This window comes from Silurus meridionalis, chromosome 4 (genome assembly GCF_014805685.1).
Source record: "Silurus meridionalis isolate SWU-2019-XX chromosome 4, ASM1480568v1, whole genome shotgun sequence".
Taxonomy (NCBI): domain Eukaryota; kingdom Metazoa; phylum Chordata; class Actinopteri; order Siluriformes; family Siluridae; genus Silurus; species Silurus meridionalis.
The window spans coordinates 3756041-3781254 of NC_060887.1; the positions used below are offsets into that span (position 1 = coordinate 3756041).

A 25214-nucleotide genomic window follows, 5' to 3' on the forward strand; every position below is an offset into this window, starting at 1 on the left:
CAGGATACCCAGAATCTCTGTGAGGAAGAAAAGAAGACTTCAGAGAATAAAACAGATCATTATATGAGAGTCCGAGAGCGATGGGAGGAAATTGTTGCTCAGCTGAGACAAGAAAACATTCAAAAGAAAAGGAGAAATAGAAAAAAAAGAAGACGACAAGAGAAACAGAGAGTGTGAACATGCCTTTTCCTTTTCTGTTTCTCTTATGGCTATTTATGATAGTTTTACACTTATAGTCAATAGTATAAAGCTGAGTGTAAAGCTATTGTATCTTGTAGATCATCTCGTGTTTTGATCATTTTTTATTTCTGTCTTGTCAAATCTTTTTTTTAATCTTTTTTTAAATCTTGATTTTAATCTTTTACTACAAAGAGTCACAATAAACACTAATAACAACCATTATTTTTGTCTTCCTTACAAACGCTGTATGACCTCCTCATGGATTCTTCCACTTAGTTTATATCGCTCTTGTGGGGCAGGGGGCTGTGGCTCGGGGTCATAATGCTGAGGGGAGGGAGGTCAGGAGGGAGAGGGAAACTGGTCCTCAGTGCCACATTGTGCAAAACACCACACACCCTGATAATCTTACACACTTTTTCCGGGTGGTATAAAAGTCTTCCACCTGAGACATCCAGAGCTCCACATCTGCATTTCTGGAGGTGAGGAGCATCTGAGGGGTGAAGCCTCTGTCACCTGTCATATTATAGACTACATCAGGACAATGTTTACAATTTCTACATATTGTTAAAGTCACCAAGAAGCCAGTCATCACGTCCTGCAGCTGCATAGATCACATAGATCCAGGAGCACAGCTGTAGGAATCTAAATCAGCTTATTATTCAGTCATCATCATGGGCCGAGAAATCATCATGGTCCCTGGAGACTCTTTCTCTCCTTAATCTTCCATTGGCGTAATCCTCCAGCAGTGCCATCATGCAGCATTACACACGGGGGTCACCACAGCATTTATATGTTTACAGTAATTACACTGATCATTAACACCTTGGCAAAATCAGCATGAATTAGTGGCATCATCACCAGTGATACAATTTGAAGATGAAAATGTGACATGTGAACACGTTTCTTCATGCCAGTTTTGTCATGAACATCATTATAGTTAGGACTGAAAATGAGAACATAAAGAGAGTAACGACTGTGTGAGAGCGTAATGGCTGCATTTCCAGATTTATTGAAGGAAAATATGTCGTTATTTACACTGTGTTCTGCAGTTATCTAATGGTAGATTTGATGTTCTCCTGTATTCCATGCAGTCGGGCATCTCCTCCTCCTGCGCTCCCGTAGTGGAATGTGATGGTGAGACGCCGCTGATTACAAATTTAGAGTGAATTTTTTACAACATTTGAGTTGGATTTTATAAGAAGGTGTTTATGAAACAACTATCACTCAGTACAAACCCAAATAACCTGCAGGATTTCATCTTCATGATCACAACACTTCAAACAAAACATCTACAGTACATACAGGATTCAGGGCCATTTTTCGATATTTATATGTTACGGTAATTTTGTATTATTTATATTAGGAGTCTTTAACGACTCTGTGCATATGTTTAAAAAATGACCATGTTACTGTGTGTACAATGATACTAATTGTGTTCATGTATTACAAACACTTTATTAGGAGCACCTATATATTCATATACACTGTGTGTGTGTGTGTGTGTGTGTGTGTGTGTGTGTGTGTGTGTGTGTGTGTGATGTAAAGTGTTTGAGTAAATGTACTTCGTTACTGTACTTGAGTAACTATAAGTGACTTCCTGTCTGATGAACTGTTCTGTATTGGTCCTGTTTACTTCAATAGTAAGGAATGTAGACCTGAGATCCTGATTATTGGTCTTTTATTACCCATAAGGCAGTGGTTTTTAACCTTTTTTGAGGCGTGACTCATTGTTTACATGAAGAAAACACAGTGCATGTAGGGGTACGGCCATGGGTGTAAATTTCATTTAACAGTGGGGGGGGGACAATAAATATAAAATTTCTCATGAGCAATTTTTGAAGGGGGACACAACTAATACAGTCAAATTGTACTTACAGTATAAAGACACAGTGTCCCCACAATGAAAAACTTTGTTTCTATCATTATTATTGTAGCATGGAGACTGCATCAATTACAATGGTAATTCAAAGCTCTTTACATAAATAAAGTAAAACTATCATAAAAAAATAATCACAACAATAAAAACAAGGAATTAAAAAAAAGGGTTTAACATTTTATTTACAAATGAAGACATTTAAGAACAGAATAGAAACTGATTATAAAAATACAGTGGGTCAGTTCAGATGTAGCACAGTGATCATTTAGTAAATGCACAGATAAACAATATGCTAATTGTGTGTTAATGTAAACATTATACCAAGTCGTCCCAAATAAAACACTGCATGGGAAACGGCTTTGGTGTGTTAGTGTCAGTGCACTATGCTACAAGCTATTATAAACAAGCTAACGTTCACTAGATAAGTGATATTTTAATCTCTAATAGAGCAGATTCATGGAAAATTACATCCGAAATCAGCATTTTTGCCGCAACTAATTTATGAATGAGTCTGCATCAACTACATTAAAGAGAATCGCTTTATTTAAGGTGAATAAAATCCTTTAGTTAATGGAGTTGAACATTAATTGAGGCGCAGACACACACCTGACTCGTGTGTGTAGAGAAGGTGAGATGAACTGGGAAAGCAGGCAGTGGGTCAAACCACTGTGAGGAAGGAGAGGGGGGAACTCAACTGTTTCTAAATGCAGTTTTGCGTTGTGTTTTTCTACTTAAACAATTATTTTAGGTATACATACATATATTTTTCATATAATAGATAATACATATAATAGAGAGTGCGATTTAAAAAAAAAATGTTTTGGGGATTCAGGATTTACCCCGTGGGTGGTCAGAATGTTCCTACTCTGTTCCTGGGTTAGTTTCAGGGTTCACCTCAGTCAGCTTCATCTGGTCATTTATGATTCTACAACATTCATATAGTCACTCGGGTCAACTTCCGGTTTGTGTGTAATCTTCCCTCTGTAATCTGTACATGCGCAGAGTGTGTGTGTGTGTGTGTGTGTGTGTGTGTGTGTGTGTGTGTGTGTGTGTGTGAGAGAGAGAGAGATAAAAAGAAAGAGAGAGAGAGAAATAATGAGTGCCATGATGATGTCACAGGCAGAGGGCGGGGCATCTAGGTGTGATGTCACAGTGTGACACGCCTATATAATTCAAAGCGTGCTTTTGTTTCTCATTTGTGAATTTAACAAGTGTAAGTAAAGAGACACTAAAATTGACAACCACCAAACAAACAAACAGCAGCAAGAAGCAGCAGCGATTAGCAGCAACTAAAAACATTACAACTTCTCTATTGAACATTTCTTCATACAGGTACCTGGTAAGTCGTCTAAATAATTATGGCAGAATATTGTAGATTATTTAGTAGAAGACTTGAAAAGTACAAAGTCATTATTTAGCGACATTAGCATGGGTAACTAGCCGGCTAGCTAAGATTAGCTTTTATAGTTTAACTTTTTATATTAATCCAACAAATGTACCTAATAATTAGTATAGAATCTATTAGATACAATGAAGTATCTTAATTTAACCTATTTATCCCATATTTTAATCAAACTCATGTAACCTGTTTACTCCAAGTATAATTAACATAATATACTAATAAATAGAGTAGAATAGGGTCAGACTGGGACTACAATTTTAATAATCCTTGCAGCCGTGGCATGTTTTATCTGTTGTGGAATTCCTTGTCATTGTTTAGACAATACGTACAGCTCCCAGTGTATAAAATTACAGGTGAAGAGTCTTCTACAGAAAACATCTCCACAGATATGGATCAAAACATCTATGTGGATTTGGATGGAGGGATTATGGCCCTAGTCAATGAGAAAAAATGACTGTAACAAACGTTTCCTTATAACTAAAAGCACTAAACTCTTTCTATGCTTTAATTCTGATCCTTTGATTATATCGTATATAAATCATGTTGTTGTTGTGTGTATTTTATGCTGTGTGCAGGAACATGGCAGCTGGTGAACAAAGGTGGCCTTTGCAAGGTATGCGTCTGCATCAACACACGTGCGCACATCAAAGCATGTGCTGAGGGGTATCGCTTCGACTTTGACACCTTTAGAGCTCCCTGCAATGCTTGTTATTTACTTGTTCTTCAAAAGCACTGCCTGTGGTGCCTGGAGCAGCCCACCTGTCCTTTAGGTAAACAGTGCCATAATTTACCCCGTAAATGGTTCAGGTTTCCACCAAAAAAGGACGAATTCGTTTGGAAAACTGATGCGGACCCGTTCAGACCGGTGATGGACATTCTGCACCACGCTGACATGTTCTCCCAAATGGAATGTGGCTAGATTCCATCCAGAACTCTGTCTATGATCTTCCTGCAGGACTTCAGCTGATCACCCGTATCTATCATGTGCGAGGGCTATTACCCTTGTCCAATCGTTTCGAGTTCCTGCCAGCTCGCTGGGTGCTCCGAGCACTCACAGTTTTCTCTTCACGGACTTCGTCATGCAAAGCACCTTTGTAACGTACTACACCATCACCTTCTGTGGCTATGTTCTATGGACAACTGAACCAGCGAAACATCGTGATTGGAATTGTCGTCCTATCCTTTGTCGCAAATGTCACACAATCGGAACAGACTCAATGGTATTCTCATCGAGTCTTCACGGTGTTGATTTGAGGATTCACAGTGCGGTGTGGTCTGCACTGAAGTCTCACAGTTCTATATCTGCTCTTTTGCCGGACTGGATCAGAAGACTATCACCCATTCCAGTAAAAAAAAAGGCAAGTGAGTCTGGACATCAAGGACAGGAACTAAAAGCTAAACCTCTCCATGTCCAATAATAATTAATAAAATCAATAAAAATCTAAAATATGAAATCACTTGTTTATTGAAGTGTTCGACATCATTTAAATCCTGATTCTAAATCAGTGTTTCTCAACTGGAGGATGCTTTTAAACTAAATAATTAAAATCCACATGATAAACTTTTGGGAAAATGTGACAAAAGTAAAATTGCACAATTTTTAAAAGATGAAGTTAAACCATGATTTTGTCTTTCTTTTAAACACCGTATGACCTCCTCATGGATTCTTGCATCTTGTTTATATCCCTCTTGTGGGGCAGGGGGCTGTGGCTCGGGGTCATAATGCTGAGGGTGGGGGAGGTCAGGAGGAGAGGAAACTGGTCCTCAGTGCCACATTGTGCAAAATATATATATATATATATATATATACAACCTGTTGTCATTAACCCCAGAGTGGTGAGGACCTGTATTTGGACGGGGATGGCATAGTTCTGGCGTGTTGCCCTCTGTAGTACTGGACCCAATTCAGCACATAGATCCAGGAGCTGTAGGTATCTAAATCAGCTTATTATCCAGTCATCATCATGGGCCAAGAAATCATCATGGTCCCTGGAGACTCTTTCTCCTTAATCTTCCATTGGTGTAATCCTCCAGCAGTGCCATCATGCAGCATTACACACGGGGGTCACCACAGCATTTATGTTTTATTCCAGCTCATTATGGAAAGATAAAATAAACTGATATTTGGTCCAGTGCCATGAACATAAAAGCAATAATAGCTACAGAAAAGCTCCTGCTTCCTCTGTAGCGGTATTTAAATCCCATTTAAAATGCTTTCAGTGATTCTACATTCTGTTTATATGAAGTGTTTTAACAGTTTGCATGTTTATTTGCTGGATGGAGCATTTAAGTGCATTTTAGGTGAATTTATGAACCACATCTGGCTGGAAAAGACAAGTGTCCAAATACTTTTGACCACACAGTGTGTATCAGCTAAAAAGCAGCAGCTTCGGATCAGTCGCGTTTCCACTGGGATTCAACTCTGAAAAGATCACTTTTGATTTTTATTATATGAAATATTTTATATGATATATTTGATATTATTTGTTTGGACTTTTCTTTCCTCAGCATCACTTTGATTTTCCTCCTGTAGCTCCGAGAGACGCCGTGTTCCAGGTGGAGGATGAAGACCCTCTGCTGGGATGAAGTGAACTGTACGACCCTGAACGGTGAGTTTCCGAGCTTTATGGATTTTATTTTCTTTAAAACACAGAGTTTATCATTTATTATTATTATTATTATTATTATAATTATTATTTAGAAACAAATCACCCATAAAATCCCCAAACAGGCGGAAAGGTGATCAGGACCATCGGTACCGGAGTGAAGAGGGGAAAAGCGATGTTCCTCATTTTGTGTTTACTCCTGATCATTAGCATAAAGATCACAGACTTGCCGGAAAAAGTGGATACATTTGTCTAAAATAAATAAAGAATGATAATAAAGAGTGATAATATTTCCATAAATGTTGCAGTGAGCAGAAATGGACCTTTCGGCTAATAGTGTAGGAGACATTATCATTAGCCTCATGCTAGCCGGGTTTGCTAGCGCTGCTTTTGTGTTTGTTGGTTTATTAGAAATGTCTACTTTTTGACTAAAAGTCGAATAAATAAATAAATAAATAAATAAAATAAAGTTTACTTATGGTTCACTAAAAATCTGGTAGTTAGACTGAGGAAGAAAACTATAGAAGCAAGAATAGCTAGCTGTCTAGTTAGCCTAGCTAATGTTGGTAAATAATTGTATTTCGCTTTTCATGTCCTTTTCTGTATTTTGATCTACATTTATACAGTGAATGGACACTGTAGAAAATAATAAAGATGTAAAAACAGGTATAAATGTGGGAGTGAAATGTGTCCTATTGTATGACTGAGTTGTTCCTCTGTGTGCTTCAGTAACTGCTGTTAAACTGAGAGGAAAGAAAAACCCCAGGCCTCCTCACCTCACCTACATCACTACCTGACTGTTAGATTTTTATCATGCCCAAACGAAACTTAATTCGTGGAGAGGTTTTCCATACGATCTGCGATACCCGTAGGCCTTTCTGATCAGGGAAGAATCACACCGCACACAGCAAATGCTTCCTCTTCAGTTTATTGCAGGCGGCAGAACGTTTATATACACATACAAAGAAAAGAAACCTGACCTAGTTGTTTCCTGTATAGACAAGAGGATATACTAGCTGGCGATGTGTGAGTCCAGATAAGGACTCCCTGTTTACCTTAAAGACTAACATCGTAAATATTCTATAGACACTGAGCAGACAAAGGAATGTGTGTGAAACAGTGTAAAAACCATCTTAACACTAACACTGACTTTACTAACACTCTTGTTCTGATGATGAAATGTCCACAAGCAGACTCCAAAATCTAGTAAAACATCTTCCCAGAAGAGTGGAGGCAAATATCAGCACAAATTGGGACTAAATGTAGAATGTGATGCTCAAAAAGCACATACCGTACTTATGACCAGGTGTCCGCGAAGTTTTGGCAAAATAATGTATATATACCGTAAATAGATAGATAGATAGATAGATAGATAGATAGATAGATAGATAGATAGATAGATAGATAGATAGATAGATAGATAGATAGATAGAACTACATATTTTCCTTCAATAAGTCTGGAAATGCAGCCATTACGCTCTCACACAGTCGTTACTCTCTTTATGTTCTCATTTTCAGTCCTAACTATAATGATGTTCATGACAAAACTGGCATGAAGAAACGTGTTCACATGTCACATTTTCATCTTCAAATTGTATCTCGGGTGATGATGCCACTAATTCATGCTGTGATTTTGCCACAGTGTTAATGATCAGTGTAATTACTGTAAACATATAAATGCTGTGGTGACCCCTGTGTGTAATGCTGCATGATGGCACTGCTGGATTTGTAAGATTTGATTAGTGAATACGGTTGCGGTCGTTGAAATACTCGATTGTGTGGGTTTTGGAAGAATTAAATCATTCGCGAGTCTCCTGCAAAATGGTCTTATGGTTTTTTTAAATAATAAAAATGACTAAAAACACTACTAGACTACTAGAGCACACTGAGGCAAAATGTCTGAAGCACAAGACAGAGGAGAATCGCTGAGTGCTACAGAAATTACTGCATTATTAAAGAAAGGAACATACAAGTAAAAACCTTGGCCTGTTTTTTTTTTTTTTCATATTATTATATTATTTTAGTTGATGTTCCAGGCTCTGAAAAGTTTTTTATTTATGTCCATTTTTATTATTTACACAAAAAGTAAACATTTAAATAAAACAAAATGTCTGTTTATCTATTTTTATTTTTAATTATTATATTCAAAAAGTGAACAAGGGTGAATGTTAGATATTTATCATGCCCAAACGAAACTTAATTCTTGGAGAGGTTTCTATACGATCTGCGATGCCCGTAGTGCCTTTCTGAATTCAGGGAAGAATCACACCGCACACACCAAATGGTCTTCTTCGGTTTATTGCAGGCAGCAGAACGTATATATACACACATTGGAGAGAAAGCTGACCTAAAGTTGTTTCCTGTTTAGACAAGAGGATATACTAGCCGGAGATGTGTGAGCCCTGATAAGACTCCCTGTTTACCTTACATACTAACATCGTAAATATTCTATAGACACTGAACAGACAAAGAAATGTGTGTGAGATAGTGTGAGAATCATCTTAACACTAACAATGGCCACTTTAAATCATTTATGATTTAGCATTACACACCAAAACATAGGATGTTCATCCTGAGAACAGAACCGGTGACATAAACTGCAAATGAAAAGATAAAGACAAACAAAACATTCAGATTCCATTTAATTCCCTACATGCATATAATCCTTCATCATCACCACTCTTACCATCGTCATCAAACATTGCAACATACAAAGTATAATTCCAATATGTCTATTAGCAGTATTATAAGGTATACATAACAGTTTCTTCTCACTGAATAATGTATTTAAAGAGAAAAATTCGGAGTCTAGTTACAACTATGCACATATAGTTATAGAATTTAGACCTAGAGCAGGTATCAGGGTGAGCTAAACTAAACAGTCAAGTGAGTCAGATCTTCACCCCGGAGGTGGCCCCCTTTCTACTATAAAGAAAGGATCTTTCCGTGGCCTCTCAACTGTTTCAGCCCTGAATACTCACTTAGGTAGGCTTCTTAGGCCAACAGACCAATTAGTGCATAGATTAAGTGGGTGCTGTTTTAATCCTGCTTGCGTGTATCCACTGTGGCTGATAATTAGTCAGAACTCCAGTTCTGGTTACAGCTAGAACAGTCACTGGACCCAGATACTTCGGCTCACAGACCTTGGTAGGCTTCAGACTTCTTATCAGGACCTGCTGATTAGGCACAAAAGGGTGTGTTGGCTTATCTGTGGGCAGAGGAAGAGTTAGTGAGACATCAGCACTGATAGAATTCAATTTCTCAACCAGGGCAGAAACGTTGTCGTCCACCATCACTTCCAGGTTACCTAAAGAAGAAATGCCAGTGTGTCCGCTGACCCATGGGGTCGGGAAAGGTTAGAACATAAAACCTTTAAAGGGTTAGTTTTGTTGAAGATGGGGTCATTCTCATTTCTGTGAGTACTACCGGGAGAACAATAGTCCAATTTCGGCCTGTTTCAATGCAGGCTTTGGTAATACGTTCCTTAATGGTTCTGTTTGTTCTCTTTACCACTCCAGCTGACTGTGGGTGATAGGGATTATTAAAATAACAGTCACTTGCTAAGCTTTTAGCCAAAAGTTGTGTTACCTTCGAAGCAAAAGATGTGCCGTTATCACTTTTATTCACACTAGGAATACCAAACCTAGAGATGATCTCTTTTGTTAAAATTTTGACAACCGTTTTAGCATTCTCTGTCTCACATGCAAATGCTTCTGGCCACTTACTGAATCTGTCAACTATAACCAACATGTATCTCAAATTTCCTACAGGTTGCATATGTGTAACTATGGCCACTTTGGCAGGGAGTTGAACAGCTTTTAAAAAGTCGCCTATGAGATTAAAATGTGCTATGGGATTTCCATCAGCTGTTTTAAAGTCTTTTTGCTTCCATGTTTCTGCAAAATCATGCACAACACCATAAGCATACTTAGAATCAGTGTATACTGTATACAGTCACTACTTTACCTTCAGACTACTGACATGCTCTGGTAAGTGCAACCAACTCTGCAGCTTGTGCTGATGTGTATGGTAATGATTTAGCTTCAACTATTACATCAGGTAATCTTACAACCGCATATCCACATAAATACACACCATCAGAAGGTTTTAAACATGAACATCTACATATAGACAATCACCCTCTTCCAGGGCCGTATCTAAAAGATCGGGCCTACAAGAGGTCTCTTGTTCAATGTGTTTAAGGAAATCATGTGTGTCGTCAAACCATCTAAGTCAATATCGTGTAGCAGATCACGCAGAGCTACTACAGCTGAATGCGGCTGAGAAGAGGCTCAATAGTTACGTTTTCCGTAGCCAAGAGCGTGGTCTCATAACCAAATCTATGTTGCGCTGTCATAAGTTGTGTAAAATAGCTGTTACCTGATGTGAGGTGTACAGTATCAAAGGATGTGACAGCACCGTTTTCTCAGCATCCCGGACCATCAGAGCCGCAGCAGCCACTGCACGCAAGCACGAGGGCAACCCTTGTGCTATGTTGTCTAAAGATTTGGAAAGATACGCAACAGGGCGATATCTGTCACCGTGTTCCTGGGCTAGGATCCCCGCAGCCGTACCACCACGTTCGTGCACATATAGGTGAAAAGGGTTAGCATAATTCGGCTGACGAGTCAACAAAACCCTGAGGAAGACGTGTCCAGGTGAATTGACGTCCCCTTTAGGTAAATGTGAAAAGCGGCTGCGTCTCTGAGACCAAAGGGACACTGAAAAAAGCAGAACAAAGATCAATCACAGTAAAAAATCTGTGAGTCTCTGGTATAGAGTTAACAATGGTAGCTACATCGGGCACCAAAGGAGCTAACGGAATAACTAATTTATTAATCTCACGTAAATCTTGTGTTAACCTCCAGCATTTCTTATCTGCCTTCAAGACAGGATTAATCGGTGTGTTATAAGGTGAATGTGTCTCGTTCAAAACATCTTGTGACAATAAATTGTCAATAACTGGAGCAATGCCAACATTCTTCTCTTTCGACAATGGATATTGTTTAACAAAAATCGGACGGTGTGTTTTCATAAGTGCATGATACGGCTTTACCTGGATTAAACCTGCCTCATCTTTGTGAGAGGCCCATAATTTAGGGTTAACTTCACCTAAATTTGGTTCATCAGGCAGGACCTCTGTGGCTCAGTTAAGAGCATAAGGACAGAGGAAAAAGACAGTGAGACATTGGTTTCAAAAAACAGAATTTCCATTCTCATTTTATGCATCATATCTCTTCCTAAAAGGTTTAAAGGCGAGTTTGGAATTATTGTAAAGCTATGATAAAAATTGTACCAGTCGGTGTCACTACAGGCAAAAGGTGAGTTACAGGACATGAAATTGGAAATCTATCCATTCCCTAATAGATGAACTTCCCCTTTTTTCTAGGACCTCCTCCTTGAGTTTTGTGCTGAGGCTGGAATGCACCACTTCCTGTTGCAGTGCAGAGCATAACGGGTTAACTTAACCTGGAGCATAGCAGAAACATCTAGCAGCATCTAAATCTCTAGGAAAAAGTATCTAGATGTAATACAATTTCACTCCATGATGCCAAATGATCTAAATAAGGATTAGTTCAATAACCGGCACAATTCCTATACATCCAATCTTTACACAGAACAAAGAACAGACACACAACACTTAATACACAGACAATACACACAACACATAACACTTAGACAATACAGCTGCGCAAGGCACCAGGGGGATCGCAGTCTTCAAACAAAAAGAGTAATCCAGTCTCTCCAATTGGATCACAAATTTTGTAAGTTAGGAGAAAAAAATCGACTATAAAGCCAAAACAAGATTGAAGTCTTTTGAAAAATGTTACAGTCTTTTTAAAATGTCCGTTTTTCTTTAGTTCCTTTTCGCATTAATTTTTCATAAATCTATTTTTTCGGGCATATAAAAATTATCGTGGATTCTTTTGGATACTTCAGACAATATCGCCTGTACTAGACAGACCGTAAAAAACGTCTTCTAATCTTGCATCTTACATCTAAGGTGAGGAAACCAATGTCGTGACAAAATCATCCCTCCAAAGGAAATTATCATTAATTCAACAATTAATGCATAACCAAGACACGAACACATATGCAGCCCTATTGGCTGGCATACGGGACAATCCCCGCAAACAAGGAAGTATCCTAAAACTTACCTTGATGCGTGATTTCCCTTTGGATATTGCCAGAAAGTATCTCGCTTCTGACACCAAAACTGTTAGATTTTTATCATGCCCAAACGAAACTTAATTCTTGGAGAGGTTTTCCATATGACCTGCTATGCCCGTGGTGCCTTTCTGAATCCAGGGAAGAATCACATGGCACACAGCAAATGCTTCCTCCTCTGTTTATTGCAGGCAGCAGAACGTGTATATACACACAGGGAAGAGAAAAGGCTGACCGAAACTTGTTTCCTGTTTAGACAAGAGGATATGCTAGCTGGAGATGTGTGAGCCCGGATTAGACTCCCTGTTTACCTTACAGACTAACATCATAAATATTCTATAGACACTGAACAGACAAAGTAATGTGTGTGTGTGAAACTGTGTGAGAAACATCTTAACACCAACATGTCAAGTCAAGTTTATTTCTATAGCGCTTTTCACAGCAGACATTGTCTCAAAGCAGCTTTACACAAATCAACAGTCAAGGTGAATAGTGTGCATTTAAGCCTAACTCTGCTTTAAATTGTGTAAGATAAAAGCTGAGAGAATGAGGAAGGAAACGATGATAAAGAATGCTACCATCATGATCAGGATGAAGCGGGAGCAGACACTGCTGGGTGGATCCTGTTCCAGCTCAGTGTTGACTTGCTCCCCGAGGTCCAGGCTGCGGTGCTGACGGTTCAGGGAAGGCGGGACAGAGCTGGGGATGCCCTTTAACTGCAGCTTGCCTCTGTTGCGGTTGAAGTGGATGCTGTAGACACGCTGCATGGCCTCGGGGAGGCAGGACAGCACCACGATGTCTGTCGCCAGTTTAGGAGGCCCAGGGTGGGCACAGGGGTGTACGCCTGCACAGAGGGCACTGCAGGCTGTCGGGCTGAGAGGATTTTATGTTGATGCGTGCGAGGCACTCCAGGCAGAAGGTGTGGCCACATTGCAGCACTTTGGGTGTGTTGAAGACGTTGTTGAACTGACTGAAACACACGGCACACTCCAGCTCTGGGAGGTCATCATTACAGAAAACCTGGGCTTCAGAGACCTCCATGGTGCAAGACGTGGTGGTGGTGCAGGGTGTTGTGCATGGTGCTGTAGAAGGCGCTGTGGGCTCCGTGGGGCTGTCAGGGGCATAAGGAGAGCGATCCATGTCTGTTCGAGAGCTGAAAATCAAACACACACACACACACACACACACACACACACACACCACAATCTGGTTTATTTGCTTTACAAACCGATTTATTAAATACAGCACCAGTATGTGAGTTTCACATGTGTCCGATTCTTAACCAGCAAAAAGCCTTTCCTACTGTTAATGATACATTTGTTTTGAAATGCAACAACACAGAGTCATGCAAAGCAGCAGAGAGAGCAGGCTGGAGCTGTGTGCATGTACCACATGTGTGTCATTCACAGTGTCTGACCAGGGGTGCAAATATGGGGTATGCAGTAATATGCAGTGCACAGTGGCACCACACCTGGTGGGGAGGTAGAGTTACAGTTAGGGTTAGGGTTAGGGGGGCATTGCATGTAGGGAATTTAAATAAATAAACATGTCCCTCTCCACAAATAGCTGCTTAAAGTGAAATGCGTAATTAACTGCCAAATATTTACCGTCTTCAAGTTCCACATTTTTCTCTGAATGTATTCTAGACAAATATATCAACAATGAATTATAAGTACTAAATGTGCACATGCAATTATTATACAGCCATGGTGTGAGATTGTGGAATACTGTCTATGATTGAGTCTGTAATTTCTCGACAGAAGTGTTTTTAAAACTAAACCAATATAAAAACATTTATTCAGCTCATAAATCCTATAAAACATGCAGCATTAAACATGAACTTCCAGCAGATGAACTCCATACATACTGTATTTATACCAAGAGATCTTTACAATTGACACGATCATTGTAGAGGAAAAAGTTCACTCAATTAATTTTATTATATTTTATATATATATATATTTTAACTGGTTAATTTATGCATCCCGCAATGCATCACGGGAAGAAATACTTCATAAAAGTCTTCAAAAGTATAAAAAAATCTTTCCTATAAGAAAATGACAGTATAAATAATAGAAACATGTTGAATAGAAAATAGTTTGATGGAGAAACTCACAGATGAAACACGATGAATCTCTGGATTGCGCTTCACATCAGCGTTATTTAGCCACGCCCACATCGCCTGTGACGTAACAACCCTTTTCCTCGTTTTAAACCTATAGATGTTACAGGTGTATAATTTACCCTGTTACATTTACATGTCCTGTTTCAACTCATACAAAACTGTTGATTTGTCATGTTTATACTCATATCTGTGTTTAAAAATGTAGTTACCTGACCAAAATGGGTGCTTCTCTTAAATGCCTTGATAATAGAAGCTGATGTCACTTCCTGTCCTGATTCCTCCTCTTCTCTTTCTTTATTGTAATCTCATTGAAGTGGTGGGTTTCTCCTACATTTATGAAAATTTATTTCGATATGAATTTCTTATATATTATATAATATATATTTTTTTTTTAAGAGACAGAAATGTAAAACAGGGTAGTGTAGAAAATATGACGTTGTGGCGCCCCTAACGGTAGCAGCTGAAAGAAGAAGACTTTTATATTTATTTTTTTCACTCAAATCTTTGTGTGATGTTACTTTATCTATCTGTGTGATTATTCTACACTTTTTGGGTGTATATTTATGAATGTGAGAACACATGGTGATAAGTCTACTACACATTTATTTTTATAGAGAACAATAAGTGAAATATCACCACAGAGGCTGCTGATTTGTTCTGTGTTCATCAGAAGAAACATTAAATACTTCCAGTGAACTGCAGTCTGCTGTCCTGTACCGTGGACAGCAAGAGGTCCAACCTGGAGGACAGAGTGATGGAGTTGGAGGAACGGCTCAGTGAGACACACAGAGAGTGTGTGATCAACACCAAGGTGAGAAACGTAATCCTGGTGTAAATGATTGTACAGCCGAATGAAGAGTCTCATTGTGGATGTGAACATTAATGACTGAATCCGTGATCCTCTTCCTCATAGCAGTGTTTTAGGAGTGTGAGCAGGAGTGAGAGACTCACAGTGTCCTGAAGTACCAGTACAATCATCTGAGGGAAACTGTAACCTACAGAAAGGAGTCACTATAAAGTGTTTAAATGTGTGTGTAGACGCCAATAAATCCAACAAGCTTTTTCTTGTAAAACTTCCAGGTCTTCTGGATGAAGCTGAGAAGAAACACGAGCAGGTGCTGGAGTCCAGTGTTCAGCTACAGAAAGAGATCTACAAACTGGTATCAGACATGGACTTACTGTAGCCTCAGCTGAGCTGAAAGAGGAAGAGCTTCTTCAGACTAACAGGAAGTGCAGCAGGTTAATGGCAGTAAGTGGGAAACTCCTTGCATTAAGCAGTACATGATGAGTTCCTCCACATGCTGTATGAACTTGAAGAGAAGAAAATTTGTATTTCTAGTTGGAGATGCTGAGTTTCTTGTTGATTGAATGGATGTAAAGTTTAAAGCTGTTCTGTTCCATGGTTGTGTTTTAGGAGTGGAAACAGTACCAGGATGTTTACTGTACCATGAAGGTGAAGTACGACGGAATGAAAGAATCCGTGAAACATTTGTAGATTTTCATCACAGACTTGTACAGAGCATGTAGCGCCATCACTTGGCCTGAAAAGCAGCCTAGTGGTCACGTGGTCGGTTATGGCGCTCAATAAGTTCCTGATGTGGTTTCTGTTTGTATTTTTTTCCTCCGCAGCGAATTAATGAATTTATTTGTGAATTTGTTTGCATTATTTCAGTGTAAACAAGAAGAAAAGAAAATGCCTTTTTTCTGTAAAGTTTAAATAACATTGGATTTTTTTCTTTCTTAAATTTCAGCAGTTTTTATTTCTTCTCATTTCATAAATTTTTTCTTTGCATGTGAATGTGAATGAAAATAAATCTCTTGTTACTGTGTGATGTAATATTTTTGCTGGAAATTGCAATAATAAAGTACTTAAAATGTATGCATTGTTTTCTTAATGTACTTATTTAACTTTAACACTTATTTTATCAAAAGTCTCTTTTCATTATATGGGACATGGTTTGTATTAATGTTATATGTTTACTTTATTCTACTTAATAATAATAATAATAATAATAATAATAATAACATTATTATTATTATTATTATTATTATTATTATTATTATTATTATTATTATTATTAGGTTCAGCAGGTTCACAGAATAATTTATGAGTCACTGTTCTATAAACAATAAAACATTTTATTTTTAATGACTGAAAATGCTACAAAATGTCACATGATGAAGTATAATAATGCAAACACACAAAAATACAAATACAATTTCCAAATGATGTAAATATTAGTAAGGGGGATTTAACAATAAATATAAACATTTATGAATAAAAAGTTCCAAAGTGGGTTTAAAAAAACAACCTAATAATAAACAACAATAGATACAAATATTAAATCCACAAATGTAGAATCATAACACAACTATATAATATTAGCAAACAATATTTATAAACTGTAACATTAACACGTCTCTGAATGACTCAAAACACCAGGAGAAATAATTAAAGGAGCAGAACTGGAAGAAACAGCAGGACCGGATGCAGATGAAGGACTGGATGAAGGAGATGGACTTTGACTACCAGGCTGTAAAGACACATATTGTATATTATAATTTAAGCATAATAATAATAATGCTGATGATGATAATGACACATGAAGTGCTTTTAAATGACATGAATCTGCATTGGTACATTTACATTAGGTTTGGCTGCTGAATTGTTGCTGAAGGATCCAGCAAACTGTGACTTTGTAAAGTAAAAAAGCACATGTAAAATAATGAAAATCCAATAAAAGACAATATGACTATAAAATATAAAAATAATGAATAAGCAGTGATAATGTAAGTGCAGGCTGTATAATGGTGGGGGTGGAGGTAGGGGGCGCTACAGCAGTAGGAGTGGAGTAAAGCAGGTGGAACACTTACGACCTGGTAAAAGAACAATAAAGAGTGTGGAACACAGGTTTTATTTACCTTTTAGTCTTGGTATTTTTTACAGATCTAAATAAGAAGAAACATTGAAAATCTAACATTCAGACCTTTTACAATGATCTCAGTGGTTCCTCTATTTAATAACTGGATGAGACATGGGAATAGATAAAGCAAACATTGTTATATATGATTAGGGGGACAGAGGACATTTAAAGCACATGAGTGTGGTCACAAATATAGTTGTGCAGGTCCACAGTGACGTGACATGAAAGAGATGATCACCTGAAAGTCTGAAATGAACACTTTAGGAGGGTGGAATCCACAAAGACGTTTCTGTGGTCCACCGGAAAGTTTCGACTGGTCGTGGACCTGCACTGGACATTTCTCCCTCTGTACAAATAAAGACCTTTAGGTTATGGTACCTGTGTTTAATCATTTTCATTTATACATTTTAACAGCACATACCTTATAAAACAGATCGAACCATTTCTTCTGATGGGGAACAGGTGTGTTTCCAGCTTCAGAGCCAAACCCCAGTGCTGCTAAACCGCCGCAGTCGAGACGTCCACTCATCATCCTCTACCGCCACAGACGAGACGTCCACTTATCGTCCTCTACCGCCACAGACGAGACGTCCACTTATCGTCCTCTACCGCCACAGACGAGACGTCCACTCATCATCCTGTACCACCACAGGCAGACGTCCACTCATCGTCCTCTACCGCCGCAGTCGAGACGTCCACTCATCATCCTCTACCGCCGCAGACGAGGCGTCCACTCGCCGTCCTCTACCGCCGCAGACGAGACGTCCACTCATCGTCCACTACCGCCGCAGATGAGACGTCCACTCATCGTCCTCTACCGCCACAGATGAGACAGCATCATGATATAAGTGATTATTACATTAAACAAACACAGAAGCGTAATGCATGTACAAATATTTTCTTTAAAGATCTATGAATCCGCTGCTGTTGTTTGTAATATTGTACATCATAATAGACGACAGCATGAAAAGTGATGCAACATACTGCACTGATGAGCTCAGGAAAAAACACATTAATGTAAATGTAATGCACGTATGAGAAACATTTTTTATAGATACTTGAATCTGTTGTTGTTTCTGTCAGTAATTTAGTACATAATAAGAGACATTATGTTTTGACTGCGGCCCGTGTGCTGGTGCTTTCATGTAACAGGGTGGAGCAGGTAATCGCTGAGTCTTGGCTGTGCGTGTGTGGTCACGTGACAGCACATGTTAAAATCCTCTCGTTTGTCAAACAGGGCGGTGAGACCCTCAGTCTAAATATCATGAGATGTAAAACAGTTTTGCACCTTTCACACTGCGCTGAAACAAATAAACCCCTTTGGATTTCACATCCAACACCTTAAACTCTCGGCCATTACATTAAATCTCATTAAAAAGTCATCATGTAAGAGTTCTTGCCTCAGCTGAATACCGCACTTCCTAAATATTCTGAGTTAATGCTCTGAATGTCCTGAATAATGTGTCTGATTTTAACCGAGTGACAAAAAAAGAAACAAATTCACTGCAATACGTCACGCAGAGCAACATGTTGTTCTACAGACACCGTATTGTTCCTGTTGTCGTGTAGTTCCTTGTGTATGATGTAAGACTTGGTGGCAGCAACGTCCAAGAAGTTTAAAAAGATCTTTCTGAACCTCTTCGTTCTTGTGGCTAACACTTCATCTTAGGGTATTTAATTCCTTCCCCACATTGGGATAGAAAAGCTTTTGCACTGGCGCACTGAGATGACAAAAGTTTGTGTTTATCACGGTGACACCACTAAATCTGATACACACAAAACGGGGGTGGAAATGTGTGTACGCCACGTTCCACACAAACGTTACAGACACGTTCCACACAAACATTACAGACACGTTCTACACAAACATACAGTGGGTACGGAAAGTATTCAGACCCCCTCCGATTTTTCACTCTGTTATATTGCAGCCATTTGCTAAAATCATTTCAGTTCATTTCTTCAAAATCTGTGTTTTTCTGTTAATATGGGGTGCTGTGTGTACATTATTGAGGAAAAGAAATGAACTTAAATTTTCATAAATGAGATTCAAAGAACCGAGTCACTAAAATGATCCGATCTTCCCATCACTTTTACAGCAAAGGCGTGTTGATACTAGAAGCTCCGCCTCTCTGGTTGCGTCCGCATCCGTGATTGGTGCAGCAATTTTCCATTACACACTAATCAATAGAAACCAAAACAGAACTACAGCGGTACTTTGACCTACGAGTGCATTAATGTACGAGTTTTCCGAGGTACGAGCGGTCACTCGGTCGATTTCTTGCTTTGTTACGCGAGCAAAAAATTGAGGTACGAGCTCGAAACGCCACTGCTAGATGGCGAAACAAAGTGAGAAAGCGAAGATTGTGACTAAAATTAAGATAAGCAAAGAAGAAAAAGTAAAAAATTAAAAGTTTAGGGATACGTAGTGTACAAGAGTGATAGAGAGAGTAGCAAAAAATTGAGTTTTCCATCCTCCGCCGCTTATCACCCCCCGCACCACTCCGCAGGCATTTTCTTTAGCTAAGGTCGTCTCATCTCCAAGGAATATACACTGAATAAAACCTTATTATATCTTTACATACTCTTTCTATTATGTTTTTATACAAGATTTGTTATTTAGAAATGTATTTTCCTAATTTAATAAAATGAAACATAAAAACGGGGGGTCATTTTGAGGGTTGGAAAAGGTTTAATGCCATTTTAAGTGTTTTCAATGGGAAAAATTGATTTGATGTGCGAGCAATTTGAGATAGGAGCTCATCCACGGAACGATAAAACTCTTAGGTCAAGGTACCACTGTACACGCCACAAAGCCATGCCACGTTTCCATGAAAACCAGTACACAAACAACCTCTTTTTCTGGCGACCGGACAATCAAGACTGCTTGTGAATAATTTTTGAAATATTTAATAAAAACACACTTTATATAAAAAAAGACAATTAAGTTTCTATTACTGATTTTACTTTATTTATGCTGATTATTTTCCTGTAATATCACATTCCCAATGTATTATCTATACTGTAGAATTGTCTGTCATGTAATTTGATCACATTTGATCCATGTAAATCTCTGTAAACAAAATCAACAAGTGATAAACTGCACAGGAAAATCTAGTGTTCTATCTAAATCTTTTCTTTTCCACAAAAATGCTTTAAATGCTTTATGTATTAAAAACCAGCTTCTGCCTTCAGTGTGTAAGAGAGTAAAAGCACATTATTACTGCATGATACAATTCTGTCAAATCAATTTGATCTTAGCATAAATCACCAATGTAAACATTCTAATGAACCTACATGTGTCAGGTAGGTACATGTGTGATAACAGTCAGGAGTTTGAGTCTGGAAAAACTGTGTGCTTGTGTGTCAGTTGTCAAATCTCCTCTCCCAGGAAATCAAACCCAGACCATCCTGAGAGCAAAGAGATCTGCATCAGACATGCCCCACCCAGTGCTGCTAAAAGCCTGCTCGATGCTGCAGCTCACAAACACACAAAACAATCCTCATCACTAGTGCATTAAAAACACTGCAGGATTCCTGTGATGAGGTTTTATCTCCAAACTGGATTGATGCACTACTTGAGAAGATCAAGGCGGAGAAACAGTCTATGGGACATGAACTCCTGCAGTCTCTCTGTAGGGTTTATGTGGGATTGTGTCAACAGTGATGAGACTCTCATAAAGCACATGCCCTCGCCTACAGACTTCTTAAAGAAGGTGAGATTATATTGACATTTCATTATATATTTACTAAAAATGATCCGGACAGTGATATAAAGAAGCCAATTGTGTTCTGTTTTTGGTTTTGTGTTTCTTCCTATAAAGTGTATTTTAAATCTGTGGTATCGTTTTGTTTCCTTCACAGACTCTTCTGAAGCCCCAAAACTGATAATGGTCATGGTGACAGCATGGCCAAGTGTTTTCTCCTGTAACAGCCCTTTATGCAGAAGCGTTCACATCGTGTGCAGAATGAAGGCATACGGAAAGATTTATTATTTGCTCAGCAAATATCTGCACTGGGATACGGTAAGTAGCTGATTCTCATCACAACAGTCATCAGAACAGTCATTAAACATCGTTTTTCAACTGGAGTTTTCATGTGTTTTACTGCACACTTAATCTACTTTTAATGACCAATGTCCATGTGATCTATGGAGCACATTCATTATACATTCATGTTGAATTTAATTAATAAGTATTTTATTTTTTTCTTAAAAAATTCAAGCTGAAAGTGTTACAGGACATCGCTATTGTAGTCTTTTTTTTATTAGTGTGAGTAAACGCTGATAACCAGCAGCAAAGAAACTGCACTTAACTCCAGTGTTAATGTCGCTGTTTATGACAAAATGATCAGATTAGTGCAATAAACATGCAAGCAAAAAAATCTGTGTTTTTAATAATATCATTAAAGGATCAAATAAACACGTCCTTTATCAATCTTTATCTTTATTTTCTGATTTTTAGTTCTCTATCAACAGGAAAGTGCTTCAGCAAGTCCTAATTTTATGATGGATTTTGTGTGCAGATTTGCCGTGGGAGCTGCAGCTCGCAGTGGTTTATGCCACTCATGATCTGGCACCCAGCAGCCCCAAAGTCGCTCTGAACGCTTTAGAATCGTGGAAGAAAGACCTCACAAAGCCGTTCCTCCAGCCGTCTCTCCAAGTGCCTGAAGCAGATCAGCTTTCTCTGTTCTCACATAAATACAAAAAAGATTATTACAGCAAATAATGTTTAATAGATATTATAATTTTTTAAATATATTTTTGTACATAAATAAAATACATAATAGATCTGCACAGTGTTATTGATTGTCTTTTTACAGTGGTGAGTTGTGCTTTTCACACCCAATCATCTGCCTTCAGTCCCAATCATCCTCTTAAGAACATCAATATGATGCCACAACTGTAGAAACCATCATTATTATACAGCATATAATACATGCAGTATAACAGAGCACATACAGATTCTTGTGATTTTCCCTGCATTACAGTTTTCCTGGTGTTCTGACATAATCAAACTGTGTGTTTTTGTACAGATTCTACAAAGAAAATGCAAAAGTATAAATGGCTCAAGAAAAAACTTGGGTTGACCTTTATATAATGTCCTTTATACCGAAAAAACCTTCAAAATGAGCGTGTTAATAACACGTTAACCCAAATTCATTTTAACAGCACTAATATTATTAATGCACAATTAATGCAGCACGCATTTCTTCATTTTTATTAAAAATTAAAAACCTTTAACGCAACACATTTATTCACAACGTCCTTTCCTTTACTCAGATAGTTATATTTTTATCATGCCGAACAAAATCTTAAATCTTGGAGAGGATTTCCAGGATTGCCCATGGGGCATGGTAGATTTCTTGATTGCTAACAGGTGTGGCACTTTTTCACTTTTTCCATCACTAAACATTTGTTTTATTGATGCGTTAAGTCTCAAATCAAGGACCAGAATCAGGCAATTAAAAGCATCCGTGAGAAAACAGCAAAAGTTCCGATTGGTCTCATGATAATTTACGTACAGGAAAAGCTTGTATTGTGAGTAACATGATTTATAAATACTTTACAGGAGGAGCAAAAACTTTTTTTTATTTAATGCATTACGAGCAATAACTTGCATTGTGAACATCGAGCATCACACTAACAACATGCAAACGGCTCACGCTCAACCACTCAGCTTTCCTTTTCCCAAAAGTCTTGGGGATAATCAAGATGTTTTCTGGCAAAAAGTGAGACGAGCCTTTACGGTCATTTTGCTTAGCAGTTTTCGTCTTTAAAAAACATTTTTGCCAGGTCTCTTTCTCATGGTGGAATCATGAACACTGACCTTAACTGAGGCAAGTGAGGCTGCAGTTTTTTGGATGTTGTTATGGGATCTTTTGTGACCTCTTAAATGAGTGGTCTCTTTGCTCTTGGGGTAATTTTGGTCAGCCGGCCACTCCTGGGAAGGTTCTCCACTGTTCCATGTTCATGCCATGTGTGAATAATTTCTCTCACTGTGGTTCACTGGAGTCCCAAAGCTTTAGAAATGGCTTTATAACCTTTTCCAGACTGATAGATCTCCATTACTTTCTTATTTGTTTCTGAATTTCTTTGGATCTCAGCATGATGTCTAGCTTTTGAGGATCTTTTGGTCGACTTCACTTTGACAGGCAGGTCCTGTTTAAGAGATTTCTTGATTGCTAACAGGTGTGGCAGTAATCAGGCCTGTGTGTGGTGAGAGAAATTGAAATATTTTACACAGGGTCATGTTGTTTTGGGTTTTGTTTTCCCTCATTAATAAAAAAATATTTAAAATCTGCATGTTGTGTTCATTTGTGTATCGTTTACTAATATTTAAATTAGTTTGATGATCTGAAACATTAAAGTGTGACAAACATGCAAAAAAATAAGAAATCATGAAGGGGCAAACACTTTCACACCACTATATATAAATATATATATATATATAATATGATAAGAGGATGAGGAGAAACTAATTATGGAGCTACCAACAGCAACACTGAAGGAATTACAGGAATTTGTGGCAGGTGCTGCTCACCCCTAACATGTGACTACCGTATACTGTATTCTGTACAATTCTGGGATGTGGGTTAGGGGGCAAGAAGGAAGCCGTTTTTTTTTACAAAGAACAATATGCAAGCCTGTCTGTCTTCTTCTTCCTCTTCTTCTTCTTTCAGCTGCTCCTATTAGTGGTCACCACTTTCAAACCAACCACCTGCATGTCTTCTCTCACCACATCCATAAACCTTCTCCTTAGCCTTTCTTTTTTCCTCCTTAGCCTTCTCTAATACACTCCATGCTTCTACCGACATACATGACACACACACACACACACACACACACACACACACACACACACACACACACACACACACCAATATCTCAAAAACCCAAAGGTGAATGAGAGAGATCCCAAAGTGACCTACCTAGTAGCTCAACTCGTAGCCTAATCAAAAAAAAACCCACACTGTGGCAGAGACATTAATGCCCCCCGCCTGCAAAGCCGCTGTCAACAAGATGCTCGGCCCTGACGCAGTTAAAGAAATAGCGAAAGTTTCTCTCAGATTACACAATTACCAGACATATTGATGAAACTGAAAACAGAGAGACACTGAGAGCTGCTGAGCAAAAGCTTTGTAAGTGTGTGTTGAGTACATGTGTGTTATCTAACAAATCTAAGTTCCTTACCATCTCTCTCTCTCTCTCTCTCTCTCTCTCTCTCTCTCTCTCTCTCAGGATACCCAGAAGGACAAATGAAATGGGAGATGCTCCCAAAATAAACAGAATTGATGTTGATGCCATCAGGCACAATAATATTATTGGACCTCCGCAGAATCCAGACTGAAGTAAGTTTCTCTTCAAAGCGGATGCTGTTACAGAACCACTGTGAGCGAGTGTGTGAGCGAGTGTGTGGCGAGTGTGTGAGCGAGTGTGTGGCGAGTGTGTGGCGAGTGTGTGAATGAGTGTGTGAATGAACGTGTTAGAGATCACACAGTATGTGCCTTATCTTCCTTTGTAGTTATTGTTGTTCCTGTCAGGATCATTGGGAACAGACTTTAGAGTCCAGACACATGTACTGTAAGTATCTCCTCAAAAGCACATGCTGTTACAGAACCTCACTGTGAACGAGTGTGTGAACGAGTGTGTTAGATCTCATTCAGCTAATGAACATGTAATCATGTATCATTTCATCACGTGAATTTGATTCTTCGTGTGAAATGCTGCTTTTGTCTAAGTTACAGATGTTACATGTTTGTTTCACATGAAAATACAGTGAGCTGATATGTGAATAATGATGTGGCAGCATTCTGAACACTGGCTGCTTCTTGTTCCTGCTGTTAAAATGTGTGACGTATTTCTTGTTGTTTTTAAGATTCTTTATATGAGGTGTATGGTTCAACCACCAGCTGACTTTAAATTTAAAGAAAAATA

The 25214-nt window shown here is 38.5% G+C and overlaps 2 protein-coding genes, 2 long non-coding RNA genes and 1 pseudogene across 4 annotated transcripts in view; 3 read left to right on the plus strand and 2 right to left on the minus strand.

Annotated features, from left to right (window-relative positions):
• Positions 1-25214, minus strand: part of LOC124384578 (zinc finger protein 850-like) — a 1373244-nt gene that overhangs the window by 728247 nt on the left and 619783 nt on the right. The window lies entirely within an intron of this gene.
• The window catches only part of LOC124384668, a 920651-nt pseudogene that overhangs the window by 718445 nt on the left and 176992 nt on the right, over positions 1-25214 (plus strand).
• LOC124384657 (leucine-rich repeat flightless-interacting protein 1-like) overlaps positions 1-25214 on the plus strand; it is a 794289-nt gene that overhangs the window by 40084 nt on the left and 728991 nt on the right. The gene's annotated exons all lie outside the window — the stretch shown is intronic.
• LOC124384741 lies at positions 13083-14669 on the minus strand. Its single transcript, XR_006925555.1, has 3 exons — positions 14567-14669; positions 14349-14448; positions 13083-13385 (listed from the first exon to the last, which is right to left on the minus strand). It is a non-coding gene; the product is annotated as an uncharacterized LOC124384741 (long non-coding RNA).
• Positions 15083-16236, plus strand: LOC124384737. The gene is made up of 3 exons (XR_006925552.1): positions 15083-15168; positions 15271-15606; positions 15772-16236. It is a non-coding gene; the product is annotated as an uncharacterized LOC124384737 (long non-coding RNA).